This window comes from Lathyrus oleraceus, chromosome 7, assembly GCF_024323335.1.
Source record: "Lathyrus oleraceus cultivar Zhongwan6 chromosome 7, CAAS_Psat_ZW6_1.0, whole genome shotgun sequence".
Lineage (NCBI taxonomy): Eukaryota > Viridiplantae > Streptophyta > Magnoliopsida > Fabales > Fabaceae > Lathyrus > Lathyrus oleraceus.
The window spans coordinates 374,654,036-374,672,432 of record NC_066585.1 but is presented as its reverse complement, the minus strand read 5'-3'; the positions used below and the strand labels follow the sequence as shown (position 1 = coordinate 374,672,432).

The following is an 18,397-nucleotide window of genomic DNA, read 5'->3' as shown; positions in this document are numbered from 1 at the left end:
CACTAGAATTCCTAAGTTCCTCTATCTATGACCCTAACCAATGGAGGGGATTCAATAGAGGACGAGTGTCATTTAGGCTTTTTGGGTACACCTATAATTTTAACTATCATGAGATGGCGGATCTGTTAGGATTTCCTAACGGACCAAACATTTTCACTATAGCACAAGAGGATGCATCTATGACCCCTGAACTTGACTATTTATGGATTAAAATTTATGGAGAGATATGAACTGAACCCGATTCCATGCAGTCCTCCCAAATCCATAACCCTGATATTCGTTATTTCCATATGATCTTAGCTTACACCCTTTTTGGAAAATCGGAAAGTTGTACCATTGTGTCTAGAGATGAATTATTCGTCTTGTTATGTGTTTTTCAGTCTAGACCAGTTAATACTGCGACCTTCATGCTTGCAAACCTATATAGGGTTGCTCATGCTACTCATGGTCCCATCCTGATTGGTGGACAAGTCACCATGATTGTTGTAGCCTTAGCCCTGAGAACCGCACTCTCCCACATAACCCCTCTAGGAGGCATCCCAGTAATGGACATTACCTTTTGTTTTAATATAAGATTAATAAGAAACCTTGGACCTAGGGAATTCCAGCTGTTAATCAGCCATGAGGTGGTTCACCAATTCACCCTGCCCAAATTTTGAGCGAACTTGTGTACACGACCTTAACAAGTGGCTTTATGATTTAGAAGGCCAAGGTGAGTCACCTTCACCTCCTAGAACACTTCCTCTTTATGAATGTCGTATCCATCCCCCTCTCTCTGATATATATACACTTGTCTCCGTTGCTTGTGCCACTTCTCGTAACAACCATAATCTGTCAATGGATACCCTTCGGACCGAATTCACTGCTATAAGAGCTGATGTTACTACAATTCTCCAAGACTTCTACAACTTTATAGAAATTGCTAACGAACAATTTGATCACCTTCACCAAGGGGTGTATTCCAGGCTCCCTGCCACCGATCCTACCGATCGTCGTAGTGGCTAATCTACAAGATTTTTCCGCATTCCTGCCTGACACTGAAGCATTATGGACATGACTTTGTTAAAGTGTGGGGGAGGATACCATTTCATGCTTTTTATTTAGGATTTTCTTTCAAGACTTTTATTTTATGCATCTTCGTTAATTTTTTATTGTGTCGTGCTACCGACGTAAAACATAGCGAATATTTCCTGTTTTATTAATGTCATTTTATTATTTATCATGCATGTATTATTTTTGGTTCGTCTCATTTTATTTATGGATTAATTTTTTTAAGGCTATGTGTTCCATTAAGTAGCAATTTAACACTGAGAAGCCATTTAAAATAATTAACAACCCAAATTTGCCTTTTTCCTAAACCACAAAACAAAACAAAAATGACGTTTCAGAAGCTTGTGGCATTCACCACAAAGCTTGTGGCGTTTGCCACATAGGTAAAACGAAATTTCCACATTTAAGGTTCGTGGCGTTCGCCACAAACCTCAGAAACACATAAATGCGATTTTTAACCCACAACCCCATGTTTTCCCATTCTTTCAAATTCCAAATCCCATTAACTCACTTTAACTCCTCCCCACTAACACCCTTCATCTCCAACCTTTCAAAATTCCTCTATAATTCACTTATTTAAACTCTCGTCATCCAATCCAACCACATTGCCAAACCTCAATTAAGCCTCATTCTAAAATTATTCTTCACACACACATCATGCTTCATAGAGTCCAAGCTAGAGCAAGAAGGCCAACGACAGACTTGTCAAACCTCGTCTTCAGTGAAGGTGAAGTTGGAAAATTACAAAAGGAGAGGTACTTGAAGTTCTACGAAAGCTCAGTGACTCCAACAAGGTATGCTAACGAACCTTGTCTACGTAGGTTAGGATTACTCGGTAGTGTGCAACGGATACTAGATAAACTAGATTTAACACACTTTTGTTCTTTGAATGACGCTACCTACGAGAAGCTGACTTTGGAGTTTTTAAGTTCTTTCACATACTATACACCTATGGTAGATCAATACTCTTCTGGAACAATGATGTTTAGAATGTTTAATAGGGATTACGAATTAAGCCAACATACTCTTGGGGACATGCTGCATTTTCCCCATGGGAATGGTATAGCTTATGCTTGTCCCTTGGAAGAGGAATGATAGTATGAAGTATTCCGTTTTTGGGAACAATTGACAGGTGAGAGAACTTTCGATTGGGAAGGGCTAAAAGCTTCACATATCCCTAACCCATCCATACGCTATGTGCATCACATATTAGCTAACATAATTTTTGGCCGAATAAATAACGGTAGGGTGAATTCTAAAGGGTTTTTCTTTTTACACGCCACATTCGCGCCGACACGAGTCAATGTGACTCCTTTCATGTTGGCATACTAAAAGTTTCTTTGCGCAAGAGGGCCCGCCCCTTTCTGTATTGGAGGTATGGGTAATGAGCTTGCAACTCTGCAGCCCCTACCGACGCCCTCCCTGGATATCTATTCCTGTCAAACCCATTGTTTAATTAAGGCCACGTGGGACGGAAAATACTCTCTCATGGTTGGCAACCGCGATATTATGAGTATCATTTTACCCTGTCACACACACACGCACATATGTGTGTAATAGGAACAATTGGCTTTATGATTTGATCGCCCCAGAACCCGGTCATCCTGCCCCTAATGACATACTTGTGCAGGATAACCAAGGTGGTCAGACCGATAATGAATATGATAAGATGGAGCAAGATGCTCCCACTTTCTCTGACCCTACTACACGTCCACACACCGCACCTGGCCCTTCTAACACTTTTGCAGGTACCTCCTCCCGACACCAGTCCCGAGAGGAATATGATTATGTCGGCATCAGGACCGCACTTGACAATGTCCTCTGTGAGTTTCAAAACCGTAATGATGTAGACACCGAATGTGACCAGCTGTTGTGAGATATACAAAGACAGCAGGTCGACATGATGACACAGATCCAGCAGATACAGGATCAACAACATGACTATGCAGGTAGGACCGAGCATAACTTATCGGTCCTGATTGAAGAAATGTAGGGCATGCGTATAGGGATTGAGGACCTGCTTGAGTACATGCATCACGTAGGTATACCACCCCCTTAGCATGGTAGGTATGGACGAGCACGAGGCCGAGGCCGTCATTGAGCACTCCATCCAGGTTCTATCTTCCTTTTCCACCTTTTATCGAAGCATTGGGGACAATGTTCGACTTAAGTGTGGGGGAGGAACTTTATCGCTTTTATTTATAGCTTTCTTAGGTAGATTTATTGTTTTATCCATTTCCATTTTTTATTTAATTGTGTAGTGTTAATTAAGTCAATGCATGTGTGTCGAGTCTTTATGTATGGTTTCCATTATTCATTGATCTTCCCGTTTCTTGAGCCATAACAAAAAAAAATTCAAGAAAATCATTTCATAATTAGAAAGTTCTAAGTTACAAATGACATTGAGGTTTAATTGTAAAATCTTGGAAAATTTGTGTGCAAGATCGGTATCGATTTAACGCCTTGAGCCTCCTAAACATGTGAATTTATTTCAATATTCATTATGTCAAAAACCTTGTATCCTTACATAATAAAATAGTTCATGAGGTCAACACCATCTTGGTCATGCTTTATGTAGGAGAGTGATGCAAATAAGTGTTTGGTTTAAATAATAAAAATGGTATTGAATGAAATATGAATTCCAAATACCAAATCATGGTTGGTTTAATGGTATTTGGCGGATTACGGTCCGATCCCCCGCGATTACGATTTGGGAGGGGGCTTAAACCACTTAGATGCCATAATCAACCCCCGAACCGAGAAACCGAAGGTAAAAGATAAGACCAAAGTCACTAACAGATCTTCCTACTATAAGTGTGAAAGATAAAGAGCTTAATGTGATCTCACTTGAACGGAAAAATAAAAGGTGAGTTGACAAGTTTGCGATATAATGATATCATGTATATTTGTTTGCATGTAGGGAGACTCATGACCGCTATTGCAGAATAGCGTTACTACGATATCCTTAGTGTACAGATTAGTACCTACTTCAGCAATTATAACCAAAGTGAAGTTTGTAGCTTTATAATGATTAATTGATTATTTATGTGCTTTTTCATAGATCTACATGCTACGAGTCTCCGAATTTTCATGTCACAAGTGTAGCATTTGCTTGAGGACAAGCAAATGTTCAAGTATTGGGGAGTTTAATAACGTGAAACTATACCGTTTATTTTACTCGACTCACATGCATTTTAGTATAGTTTTATGTATGTTTTATTGTATTATGTCGGTGTTGGTGCCCTGTTTCAGGTACTTGTTGATGCAAGACTCACGTGTGAGAAAAAAGCAAAGAAAAGAGAAGAAATGAAGAGAAAGGGAAGAAAAGAAGAAAAACACTAAAAATGCAAGTTCTGGGTTTGTGGCATTGGCCACGACCCTTTGCCACGACCCTTTGCCACGTCACTTCAGACTTTTAGTACCATGGAATTCACCATGGCCCTGTGGCGTTCGCCACAGACACACAATGCTGTTTTTCAGCAACTGCACAGAACATGGTCAAAAACTCATCCTACTTTCCCTCCACCACTTCCACACGAATTTAGGGAAGTTCAACCCTATTTCATCAGTATAAAAAGGCAGAATCAGAAGAAAAAAATATCCAAGTTTTTATCATATAATTTTGATTCTTAGTTTTAAGTAGAAATACTCTAAAAGTGATAGTTCTTCCATATCGGGAGGTTATTGCCCCTTTGTTCTTAAATTTACAAGTTGCTTGGATCAAGCGTGCCGACATCGTTGTATTTCCAGTTGTTATTTGTACTTGAAGAATTCTGTTCTTAAATTTACAAGTTGCTTGGATCAAGCGTGCTGACATCGTTGTATTTCCAGTTGTTATTTGTACTCGAAGAATTCTCCGAAGAGTAATTCAATTATTATTATTCATTAGGTTTCTTTTAATTGCTTAATTCTTTACTTTCCGCTTTAATTTGCAATTCTGAATTTTGATTATGTTTATGTTTACTGTTATATTTGTATGATTAAGTTTAAAACCATGTCTGGCTAAGTCTTTCGACATCAGTATGTAAGGATCGTCGTTTCGACGGGATTCGGTAATAATTAATTATAATTTTAATGAGTTATTTTTCTGGCTCTGGTTTCCAATTCTAATTTAAAAAGGTTTTTACACGAGAGTGAAAAGTCAATAAGGTTATAAATCAACAGAGCGAAAGTTTGAGATTTTAACTGGATAGTGGTTTCTAGGCATTAATCCTAAACATAACGAGGGGGCTTTAGGCTTAATTAGGATTTATCAATTTCCAAAAATTACTTTCAGTTCAGATGGGTGAGTGAGACCGGAACATTTTGGCTTAAGAGTATAGCTCGATCCAATAACACGAAAGTGTGAGACAAAGTCTTTTAATTTGATATTTTCTACTAAAAAGTGATTTACCTTATTTTAATGTTAATTGTTTATCGAATCCTCGAAGAATGATGTAATTTACACACCGATGCCTCTTTATCGAATACTTTCCTTTTATTATTATTTCCAGTTCAATTATATTCCCCTTTTCCCTAAATTTAATAAAAAAAGAAAACAATCATTAGCCTTAGCTTTCCATAGTAACTTTAGATAACGATAGTTTGGTTTTTGGTCTTTTGGGTTCGATATCTTTTTAAAACTACGTGATATGATAATGCACTTGCAGTTAGCAATTTCGATAGAAATACTAAGTCGCGATCACCAAGTGTTGACCTTTGATGTATCTTGAATAATCCATTACTTGATATGACCGAGATGCCTTGCGTGAAAGTCTGGACTTGAAGCTTTGAGATCCACAGCACTAAGAATAGTCCTATCAAGTGATTAAGGGACTTTTACTCACTTGAATGGACTGTGGGATTTTACATGATCAAAGGATTTAGTTGATAAAAATTGATTTTGATCAACTTGAATTGGAGGGTTTGAATTGACTTGAAAAATTGATTAGCCTAGTCTAAGATCTAGAATTATTCACAAGCTATTCCTAAGGGAGCATGTTATGTTAATCAAAATACTTCATATAAATGAATTGAAACTATCTAATATTCTAAGTCAAAATTATTCTTAGGGGAGAATCCATTTATACGACCAAAATAGCAAAATAAACCCCTAAGGGCAAAATGATCATTTCACATGTAATTATTCAATTAGGAACAACAATTAAACTCTAATTATAAAATTTAACTAGAACCTGAAAATGATTAAGTCCTAAAATTTACTTTAACCTAATGTCTAGAAATTAAACTAAATTTTAAAATAAATTAAAAATCTAATTAATTCTAATTAAAATTCTATAGCAAAATCTAATTAAAACTAAATTAATCCTAAACATGACTAACACTAAATTCTAACTTACCTCTAAATTCTAACAAACCTCTAATTCTAATTAACCTCTAAACATGATTAACAAAGTAAATAACCAAGAATTAAAAATAATAGAGAAAAGAGGGGTGTAGGCCTGTGAATGGTGGTGCAAGAAATCAGAATAACCACACTGGGCCAAGAAATAGATTCGGCCCAAATTCAACTTGGGCCTCAACCGGTTTGCAAGGAGAAAAAAAGGGGCGCTGATATGGCAATTTGGGTGATGGATAGAAAGCCTAGGGCTTTCGAGCCCAAACCAAATCTAGGTCCAACAATCCCGTGAACCGGTCCAAGCCCCAAATCTTCATCTTCATGTCTCAACCTAAAATATCTCACACTTCAAGCTTAATTCCAATACATGATGAACCTTCGCCGTCGTCCTCACTCTCCACAGACCCGCTAATCTCCTTTCTGAAACTCAAATACGCGCGTGAGCGAACACGATTCCAGATTAATCATCAACATCCGAATCGCTTCGAAATCCCCATCATCTTCACCGATCCGGAGTTGCAACGTCCACACCGATAATCAAATCACAGCGTCGAGGAGAAGTTGTGGTTCGCGTCCTTCCAACATTAATTCGTAATTTCGAAGATTCAACCTACTCCGTATCATGTGCGCAAATGGAAGAAAAGCGGTGTCAATACGAGTTGAAGGACTTACCGGATTGATGCTCCGATTGCGATAGGTAAGAATCTTTTTCTCTGAACTGTTTCTTCTTCTTTTGCCACTTCATTCTTCTCTTCTGCGACTCCTTCTATCAATTCTTCTATTGAGTTTGCGTGTGGGGGATGAAATCGAAGTTGCAGAATTCTTGTGAGGTTTGAAAAATGCTTTGAATCGAAGAGAGAAATGAAATTGGATGATGAATGGTTATGCGATTCTGAGAGTAAAAATATTGAAAGAGATTGATTTCTGGACTTTTTGTGATTGAATGAAATGATCCTCTAATTTGTGATTCCGAGTTCCATTTATAGGACAAAGGATTCAGTTATCAAATTCAACTGAAATTTATTTTAAACTCAAATGAAATTTAGAATTAGTTGTAAATGAGATCAGTTAGTTGCAGTCTGTTAGAAATTGAAAACTAAATTGAAATGAAAAAACAAATTAAAATATTCAGATGAATGTGCTACATTTCATTTGCTTAGTGGGAAGCGCGGATTCTGATTTTATCATTCTGTTACAACGTACACGTGTATGGGTTCTGGTGCAATTGGAAGTTGGTTGTTTGAGAATGTAACTGCAACAGGTTTTGCTGTTGCACCAGATTCATTATTTGTGGATCATGAGCTAAACCAGAAGAGCAGCGACGACTTTTGCGGCTGAATTCCAAATGGCATGAAGGAGATCAAATCCATTTTGTATGGGATTATTTGGTCGTCCAGTACCCGTTATTCATGTTTGCAGGTGTTCTGTCAGATACACACCTTGGATTATCGACAATAACTCAAAATTTTGAGACTGATGTTGACGGGAATTGTCACTCACTGGAGACAAGAGCTTTGAATGCAGTGACATATCTGGGACATCCAATTTTGGAACAAGGGATGTTTGGAATTGCTATGAAGCTTGGAGTTGATTTATTGTATGTGGTTTCGCCCTAGTTTATGTATGTAAAAGGGCAATGGTGTTCTCATGTGTATGCCTTGTTTGGAAATGCTCAATTTGGTTTGAAATGGTTTGGGTTAGGTTGTTGTATTGGTTTTCTTGTATATGTTTATGAGTCCTTTGTAAGATTCGGTTTTGAATTGTAAATTAGGGACAAAAGTGTGTACGGAGTTTTGGTTTATTGGAAGTAATGGATTTTTTGGAATTGGAATTAAAATTGAACTAATGTTTATAATGAATGGCTCATGTATGAAATTGTTTGGTTAATGGAATTGGATCATAGAAATGATTTAAATTTGTCATGGGATTTGAAATTGAAATTTGAATGGTATGGTTGAAAATGAGCAAGGTTTAAAGAATGGCTTAAAATGAGCATGTGATTGTTAAAATGTTTTGATGAAAATGTGAGATGTATGTTGCCAAAAAGTCAACCGTTGATAAAATTCAATTGTAGGATAGAAACTTGGGTTTGGTATTATTATGCATAGTAAAAAGTGATTTTGAATGAATGAAGACTTGGTTTAAATGAAACAATGGTTTATGTTCAAGTGCTAGGAAACAATTAATTAACCATGACTTAATGGACAACATTGCATAAATGAGTCCCTAATGAATGACCTAACATGGGTTAAGAATCTCAATGGATTAAAGACAACCAAAGACCAAAATACCAATGCACTAAATGCAAGCATAAAATCCAGAATCAATTGAAACAAACTAAGGACTAGGGTTTAGTAGTCAAAATTCAAAATCAAGCAATAACCAAGATCTCAAATCAAGAAGTAGTCAATGCAAACAATCTATCAATGCCATGAACCAACTTAGGGGTATGATTTAACTGAGCAGTCATCAAGACAAATGCAAATGTTCAAGCAAAACTTCCAAACTACCGATCATCTTTTTTTTAAATTCTTCAGGAGGTTACAACAACGCATAAAGTTTTCTTTTTAATGTAGCTTTTATTATTCTCCAAATTTTAGAGAATTATGTGATTAAAATAAATCAGGTATTTTGAAAACAAAATACAGGAGAAATAAAAAGCAATTAATAAAAGAAACTGAATTTTATTGATTATGAACAAAACTGTACATATGGTGTGTACAAGGATGCAAAAATCCTTAAAGAGGATATTGAAAAAACTTGAAAAATAAAAGAAATGGAAATGGGAAATATTTTTTGTATTTTTCCATTGATTACAACATAGGTCGTCATCCACCGTAGAATCTGAATCCCAATACTTTGCTTCGATTAACAATGATTAAATCGATCTTTGACCGTCTAAGATCTAGCTTGTAGAGAAGTAGGCTTAAGGAACATATTTAATGCCTTTATCCCTAACTTTTGCCTGTATATTTTCTATTTTTTTCGTCCACCAAGATGCTCATTTATGCCTAAGCCGCCCTTTCGAGTTTTCGACTTCGCGAGCTTTATATTTTTATTTGATCCCTAACTTTTGCATGGACAATTCATTTTTGGTCCATCAGGATAGCCATTTTTATCTAGATTGATCTTGTGGGAATCCATCCAGCAGGCTTTTATTATCATTTCTTTTTAGGCATAATATTTTTTGACTATGTCAGCATTCACTGGCGACGGAAAATCTTCCCCATCCATTGTTGTGAGGATTAGGGTTCCACCTGAGAAGGCCTTCTTAATGGCAAAAGGTCCTTCGTAATTGGGAGTCCATTTTCCCCGAGAATCCGAGTGAATAGTTGAATACCTTTTGAGCACGAGTTCTCCTTAGCGATACTCACGAGGAAGAACTTTTTTATCAAAAGCTTGTTTGAGGCGTCTTTGGTAGAACTGACCATGACATACAGATGTCAAACGCTTCTCTTCAATTAGATTCAGCTGGTCATACCGAGATTGGACCCATTCAGCTTCATCAAGGTTAACCTCCATGATAACCCTGAGTGAAGGAATCTCAACTTCTATTGGTAGAACAACCTTCATCCCATACACTAATGAGTACGAAGTTGCCCAGTGGATGTACGAACCGAGGTCCTATAACCGTGCAGACAAAAGGTAGTAACTCATGTCAATCCTTATATGTTTTGACCATATTCCATACGATTCTCTTGATGTTGTTATTAGCTGCTTCTATGGTACCATTGATCTTGGACCGATATGGTGAAGATTTGTGGTGCTCGATCTTAAATTCTTCACACAACTCCTTCATCATCTTATTGTTGAGATTACTACCATTCTCAGTGATGATCTTGCTAGGAATTCCGTAGTGGAAAATTATCTCTTTCCTTAAATCGAGTAACTACTTGTCGAGTGAAATTGGCATATGAAGCAACTTTGACCCACTTCGTGAAGTAATCAATAGAAACTAGGATGAATCGATGAACATTGGAAGTTTTCGGCTGTATCATCCCAATCATATCAATACCCCACATAGAAAAGGTCCATGGAGACGTCAAAACGTTCAATGGAGTTGGTGACACAATGATCTTGTCACCATATATTTGACACTTATGGCAACTTTTAAAAAAGTTGTAACAATCAACCTCCATTGTTATCCAGTAATACACATCCCGAAGGACCTTCTTAGCCATAATAAGACCTTTCGCATGTACACCCTCGCAACGTTCATGTATGGACCTTATGATCATGCTAGATTCGTGTTTATCCACGCATCTGAGCAGCACGAAATCATAATTCCTTTTGTATAACACATCACCGTTTAAGAAAAAATTGGAAGACAATCTTCTTAAGGCTTTCTTATCGGTAATAGATATACCCTCGGGATATTGCTGTTTCTCCAGAAATGTCTTTATGTCATAGAACCAGGGCTTATCATGAGGATCGACCTCGATTGCTAGATAATGTGCTGGTTCATCCAAGTGTTCAATATGGATAGTTGGTGCTTCATTCTTCCACTTGAATTTAAACATAAATGCCAACGTAGCTAGTGAAGGAGAATCGCGATCCAAAACGCAGCGGAAATTAAATTTTTTCTCCTTCAGAGATCCTTACGAATGGTCATGATCAGTGATCGAATATTTACCTCTTGTGACGATTGAAACCTTTGGTGCAGATCTCTTGTGACGATCAAAATCTTTGATGCAGATCCACGGAGCGATCACGAACGTTGAACGATGACAACGTCTCTACTCAGTCCACACGAACGGATTCCTTCAATCTCAGTGCTAGCTGGTACGAATGAAGGCTTTGAGTGAGAGAGAGAGAGAAAACGAAATGCAAACGCTATATATGTTTCTGCACAAGGGTTCTATTTATAGAACCACTTGTGTGGGCTTTAAGCTAAAAGCCCACTTAAGTGTATTTTGGCCCATATCTTGTAATATGCCCAAAATCACTTAAGCCCATGGTACCTTACCATATTTCGTATTCTACTTAAGTACACCGTACCTTACGATGTTCTACAATTCACTTAAGGGCACCGTACCTTACGGTATTCCTTAGTTACTCTATCTCTCATCAATCCGTCCTTTGTGTGTGACCCTGTAGGTTTTTGTGACGTTGGCAATTATATTAAATCACGCATTTAACATAATAAACAGTGAGCGGTATCTAGCAACACATCACTGCTACCCAAGACACGAAAATGTCATGTGATCTGACAAAACCTTCTGTGATAATACTTATGTGTATAATTACTCTTTTGCCCTTATGTCTATATTGAACACAAGGCATAGACCGTGTCATTCTTGTCCAGTTCAATATTGGGCCCATAGACATTTATCCTGTTATGCAGGATGGGCAAATTCCATCTAGGTCACTCATGTCCCTCAACATGCTTCGTGGAGTACCCATAAACTGTCTTTATGGTTATCCAGTTACGGACAACGTTGGATCAGCAATAAAGCACTCGACTCCACATCTAGGGTCCATAGTGGTTTCAGGTCGAAGAGTGGTATACACCATTATCACCATGAGAATAACTTATGACACTTTGCATAACTTTCTATATAGTATTCTCATAGCGGGTCAATCCGGTATAAATATTACTCATAATATTCATACCTATGTTTAAGACTTGATAACTCTTTATCCATGATCCATGAGATGTGATCATCAGTCTACAAACATAATAGTCTTAATGCTTTAATGTTATCCCACTTCACACTAAAGCTCGACTACGGATACTTTAAGAATAGTGTCCTTATGTTTAATGTGATCTCATGATTAAGTCATACTTGATACATTAAACAGACTAGCTATTCTAGGGACTTTATTAAACAAACGTAATAAAGAAAAAGCCTTTTATTATTAATAAATAATTCGATACAAGTACCAAAAGTATTGGCCTCTAGGGATTACACCAACAATCTCCCACTAGCACTAGAGCCAATCAGGCATACCCTTAATACCCATAGATCTAGTATGGCCATCATGCTTCTGCTGCGCAAGAGGCTTTGTTAGTGGGTCAGCAATATTGTCAAGTGTAGGTACTCTGCATATTTTCACATCTCCTCTATCTATTATCTCTCGAATGAGATGATAACGCCTAAGTATGTGTTTGGATCGTTGGTAAGATCTAGGCTCCTTAGCTTGTGCGATAGCACCATTGTTATCATAATAGAGACCAATGGGATCCATAATGCTAGGAACCACGCCAAGTTCACTAATGAACCTTTTTGATCCAAACAGCTTCCTTTGCTGCACTTGAGGTAGCAATATACTCGGCCTCGATTGTAGAATCAGCAACTGTATCATGCTTTGAACTTTTCTAGCTCACAGCGCCACCATTTAAGCAAAACACATAACCATTGGAATCATGCATATTAAAGTGTCTCAGCACTTTGTCTATGTATGTACTTTGACTTAGGTCAAGCAGTTTTGTGATCTATCTCTATAGATTCTGATTCCTAATATATAGGTTGTTTCACCTAGGTCCTTCATAGAAAAGCATTTCCCCAACCAAGACTTTACTTGTTGCAGGATAAGGACATCATTTCCAATGAGTAATATGTCATCTACATATAATACCAGGAAAATGATCATGCTCCCACTAACCTTCTTGTAGACACAAGGCTCATATTCGTTCTTGATCCATGAGTGATACATCACCTTGATCAGTTATGAGATATCCATATCTCTCAGGTAGGTGACGTATCCTGCCTGACCTACGCTGGTCTTGTTCTACTTGAGTAGGTTGCTCTTACATAACTACTTGTGTTTCCTGCTCTAATTCCTCCATAGGTGTATCAATGCTTTGTGATTCTTGAATTTCTTCAAGCTCTACTTTCCTCCCACTGGTTCCTTTGGAAATAAAATCCTTTTCTAGGAAAACTCCAGTTAGAGCGACAAACATTTTGCCCTCAGAAGGATTGTAGAAGTAATACCCTCCTTTTTCTTTAGGATACCCCACAAATAAGCATTTGTCAGATTTGGGCTCAAGCTTAGTTGAAACTTGTCATTTCACATAAACTTCGCAACCCCAAATCTTCATGTAAGACATATGTGGTTTCTTACCACTCCATATCTCATATGGTGTCTTCTCAACCTTTTTGAATGGAACATGGTTAAGTGTGTAAGCTGCTGTCAATAGTGCATGTCCCAAAAGGAGTTTGGAAGATCGGCGTGACTCATCATGGATCGGACCATGTCTAACAGGGTTCGATTTCTTCTCTCAGATACACCATTCCATTGGGGTGTTCCAGGAGGAGTAATTTGGGATATGATCCCACACTCTTTCCGATGGTCATCAAACTCTAGGCTTAAATACTCACCACCTCGATCTGATCAAAGAGTTTTAGTATTCTTACCTAGTTGGTTTTGTACTTCATTCTTAAATTCCTTGAACTTTTCAAAGGACTTTGATTTGTGTTTCATTAAATACACATAACCATATCTACTGAAATCATCAGTAAATGTGATGAAGTACTGAAAACCTCCTCTTGCTGATATGTTCAATGGTCAACATACATCAGTATGTATGAGGGCCAAAAGATCATTAGCTCTTTCACCTTTTCTTGTGAATGGAGATTTTATCATCTTCCAAGTACTTTGGGCAGTTTCTCTTCCAGTGTTCGGTCTTACCGCAATGGAAGCAGGTGCCTGCTTTTGCTATGCCTCCACTAGGCTTCAAAGCAGCAATAGTAGGTCTGGGTTTGGCAACTTCCTTGCCTTTCCCTTTATCACACTGCTTGGTGGGACTTTTGTTTTGTCTCTTTCCATTCCCGATCATCATAATGGACTTCCCTTTTGTCTTCAGATTCTGCTCAGCTGTTCTTAACATGGCTAGCAGTTCAGGAAGAGATTTGTCCATATCATTCATATTGAAATTTAGGACAAATTGACTGAATCCATCTGGCAACGATTTCAAGATCACATCAGTCGCAAGTTCGTTTCCGAGGGGAAAACCCAACCTTTCAAGGTTTTCCACATACCCAATCATCTTGAGCACATGGGGACTTACAGGGGCTCCCTCAGCTAACTTGCTTTGAAAAAGGGCTTTTGAAACTTCAAACCTCTCATGCCTTGCTTGCTCTTGATATAGCATCTTCAAGTGTTCGATCATATCGAACGCTGACATGTTCTCATGTTGCTTTTGCAATTCTGAGTTCATGGTAGCTAGCATGAGACAAGCAGTTTCATTGGCATCATCGACATGCTTCTTATAAGCATCTCTTTCTGCCTTAGGTACAGAACTAGGAGGTTCCTCTTCAGGAACAGGTGTCTCCAAGACATACAGCTTTTTATCATGTTTGAGGACAATCCTCAGGTTTCGGTGCCAATCCAGAAAATTTGTCCCAGACAATTTTTCCTTGTCAAGGATTGATCGCAAGATGTTGTTAGAGGTGTTTGCTGTCATGGTAATCTATACAAGGATTAATGAAAATATAAGTATCATTGACATATTTAATTAGGCCTTTAATTAAATATGCTCCCACTATTTTACTCAAAACAAATGACCCTTATCATTTAATTCGGAAAATCTCGTTGGAAGATTTTCTAGTGGGTCGAGATCCATATTTCACTTCGTTCTAAGTCCGCGTAGGCGGATTACACAAAACTAGGTTATTTAGGTAGGAACTCCTTCCAATTGTATCTCATACAACTCTCGAAAATTTCAGTTGGGTGAATAACTCCTTATTCTAATCCATCATATGGATCATTCCCAACTCTTGCTTCTAAACATATATATAATCTTATTATGATTTGTTTAGTTAAGTTTGACCCATTGTTTTAACAGTTGGATATTACAATTATCCCATCACACCTTACTAATATATAGATCATGCACCTCGCATAGGCGAAACCTACATTATCCATTACTAGTCTTGATGAGTGTTAAAACTTGGAAAGCATAAACTTAATATTTAATTTGAGGGAATTGCAATTGTTCTGATCTCACCGGTTTATTTATCATATAAATCGTCTCTCACGTGCATCAACATACATTCACATGCATCAACATACATACATAATGAAACAGTTATGGCCCCTAGCGAAATTGTTCTCCCAAGCCAATGAGAGAACCTAAGCTAACCTAATAACGATCTAAGCTTCTCCAAGCAAGATCTTCAAGGTTGTCCTCCTTTGATCTTCAAGGTTGTCCTCCTTTGATATTGAAATCTTCTCTTTCTTCATAACATTGTCTTCTTCTCTTCCTGCAAGACATTACATTACAGAAGAAACTCGTATTACATACGAGGGATTGAGATGAGAAAAGAAGTTATATTAAGAGATTAAAAGGAGAGGCACGACACGTAGGTCGTATTTTAAAACCCAAAACAAGATAAAGGATAACTAAGGCCATAACTGATCACCACAAGGCAATAATAATAAACACATTATTATTATTAATTTTAATTCCTTTAATTACTTAAAACCAAATTAAATTTCGGCGACCGATCACACTACGCAGAGTTAGCCGGGGGTTCCAAAAAATTTAATGAACACTTCATTTGAAATGGACATTGTTTTGCATCAACACAACTCTTACGCAGTCACAAAAAAGAAACCCCGAGAATTCTGCTCTGTGAGTGTGACGACCGTCACAAGCATGTTACGACCGTCACAGGCCCATGACGAACGTCACGCGGCCAAAAACAGAAACGCCTAGAATTCTGGATCTGTGAATGTGACGACCGTCACAAAGCACGTGACGACCGTCACGTCCAGCTTGTTACGATCGTCACAAGCTCGTGACGAACGTCACGTGGCCAAATTACAGAAATTTGAAACAGTCAAGAGACGTGTTCCAAAAGGCCCTAAATTCACAACTCTTTGACGGCACAACCCTTGCGCCGTCACCAACCCTAATGCGCCAATTTCAGACCGTCAAACACACCTCGATTGTTGATTCAGTATGATTGATCAACAGGTCATTGCTTCACCATACTAATGTCGGATTCCGAAGCAAATGACCATTGATCGCTCAAAGGAAAACAACCATTTAGTGTTTGAATGAACGAAACGGAAACAATATATCATATATACCGTACTTTGCATTAGGGTTACTTATACCATATATAAGTTGATCGGTCTCAATTGTGTAACATATGGACGATCGATGTATCGCTGCTTCACCATACTAATGTCGGTTCCGAAGCATAGTCAACATCAATCATCCAACTCGTACACTCATGATGCCAAATTTAATTACTCGTTTAATTAATTGATTCATTCTGTCTTTTAATCATATTAACACAGAAATTAAACAGCTATCCGATTCATGGTTTCGTAAGTGGCTCTGATACCACTGAAGGAGAATCGCGATCCAAAACGCAACGGAAATTAAAAAATTTCTCCTTTAGAGATCCTTACGAATGGTCATGATCAGTGATCGAATATTTACCTCTTGTGACGATTGAAACCTTTGGTGCAGATCTCTTGTGACGATCAAAACGTTTGATGCCGATCCACGGAGCGATTACGAACGTTGAACGATGACAACGTCTCTACTTAGTCCACACGAACGGATTCCTTAAATCTCAGTGCTAGCTAGTACGAATGAAGGCTTTGAGTGAGAGAGAGAGAGAGAGAGAGAGAGAGAAAACGAAATGCAAACGCTATATATGCTTCTGCACAAGGGTTCTATTTATAGAACCACTTGTGTGGGCTTTAAGCTAAAAGCCCACTTAAGTGTATTTTGGCCCATATCTTATAATATGCCCAAAATCACTTAAGCCCATGGTACCTTACCATATTTCGTATTCTACTTAAGTATGCCGACCTTACGATGTTCTACAATTCACCTAAGGGCACCGTACCTTACGGTATTCCTTAGTTACTCTATCTCTCATCAATCCGTCCTTTGTGTGTGACCCTGTAGGTTTTCGTGATGCTGACAATTATATTAAATCACGCATTTAACATAATAAACAGTGAGCGGTATCTAGCAACACATCACTGCTACCCAAGACACGAAAATGTCATGTGATCTGACAAAACCTTCTGTGATAATACTTATGTGTATAATTACCCTTTTGCCCTTATGTCTATATTGAACATAAGGCATAGACCGTGTCATCCTTGTCCAGTTCAATATTGGGCCCATAGACATTTATCTTGTTATGCAGGATGGACAAATTCCATCTAGGTCACTCATGTCCCTCAGCATGCTTCGTGGAGTACCCATCAACTGTCTTTATGGTTATCCAGTTACGGACAACGTTGGATCAACAATAAAGCACTCGACTCCATATCTAGGGTCCATAGTGGTTTCAGGTCGAAGAGTGGTATACACCATTATCACCATGAGAATAACTTATGACACTTTGCATAACTTTCTATATAGTATTCTCATAGCGGGTCAATCCGGTATAAATATTACTCCTAATATTCATACCTATGTTTAAGTCTTGATAACTCTTTATCCATGATCCATGAGATGTGATCATCAGTCTAAAAACATAATAGTCTTAATGCTTTAATGTTATCCCACTTCACACTAAAGCTCGACTACGGATACTTTAAGAATAGTGTCCTTATGTTTAATGTGATCTCATGATTAAGTCATACTTGATACATTAAACAGACTAGCTATTCTAGGGACTTTATTAAACAAACGTAATAAAGAAAAAGCCTTTTATTATTAATAAATAATTCGATACAAGTACCAAAAGTATTGGCCTCTAGGGCTTACACCAACAGCTAGAGCGTTTGCTAACTGATTTTCTTCCCTAGGAATATGATGAAAGGAGATTTTATTAAAGCAGGATATCCGTTTTATGATATGCTCTTTATAAGGTATGAACTTGCTATCTCGAGTTTCCCAATCACCTTTTACTTGATTTATTACCAGACTTTAATCTCCATATACCTCAAGAATATTGATCCTTAAGTCAATGGCCGCCTCAATATCGTAGGTACATGCCTCATACTCTGCCATATTTTTGGTGCAGTCAAAGTATAACCTAGCCGTAAACAAAAGGTGGAATCCAGTTGGAAAAGTAATAATTTACGCCT

General features: G+C 37.8%; 1 long non-coding RNA gene across 1 annotated transcript; it reads left to right on the top strand.

Annotated features, from left to right (window-relative positions):
• Positions 1–6,632: 6,632 nt before the first annotated feature.
• Positions 6,633–8,225, top strand: LOC127101035 (uncharacterized). The gene is made up of 2 exons (XR_007794558.1): positions 6,633–7,085; positions 7,650–8,225. It is a non-coding gene; the product is annotated as an uncharacterized LOC127101035 (long non-coding RNA).
• Positions 8,226–18,397: the final 10,172 nt, after the last annotated feature.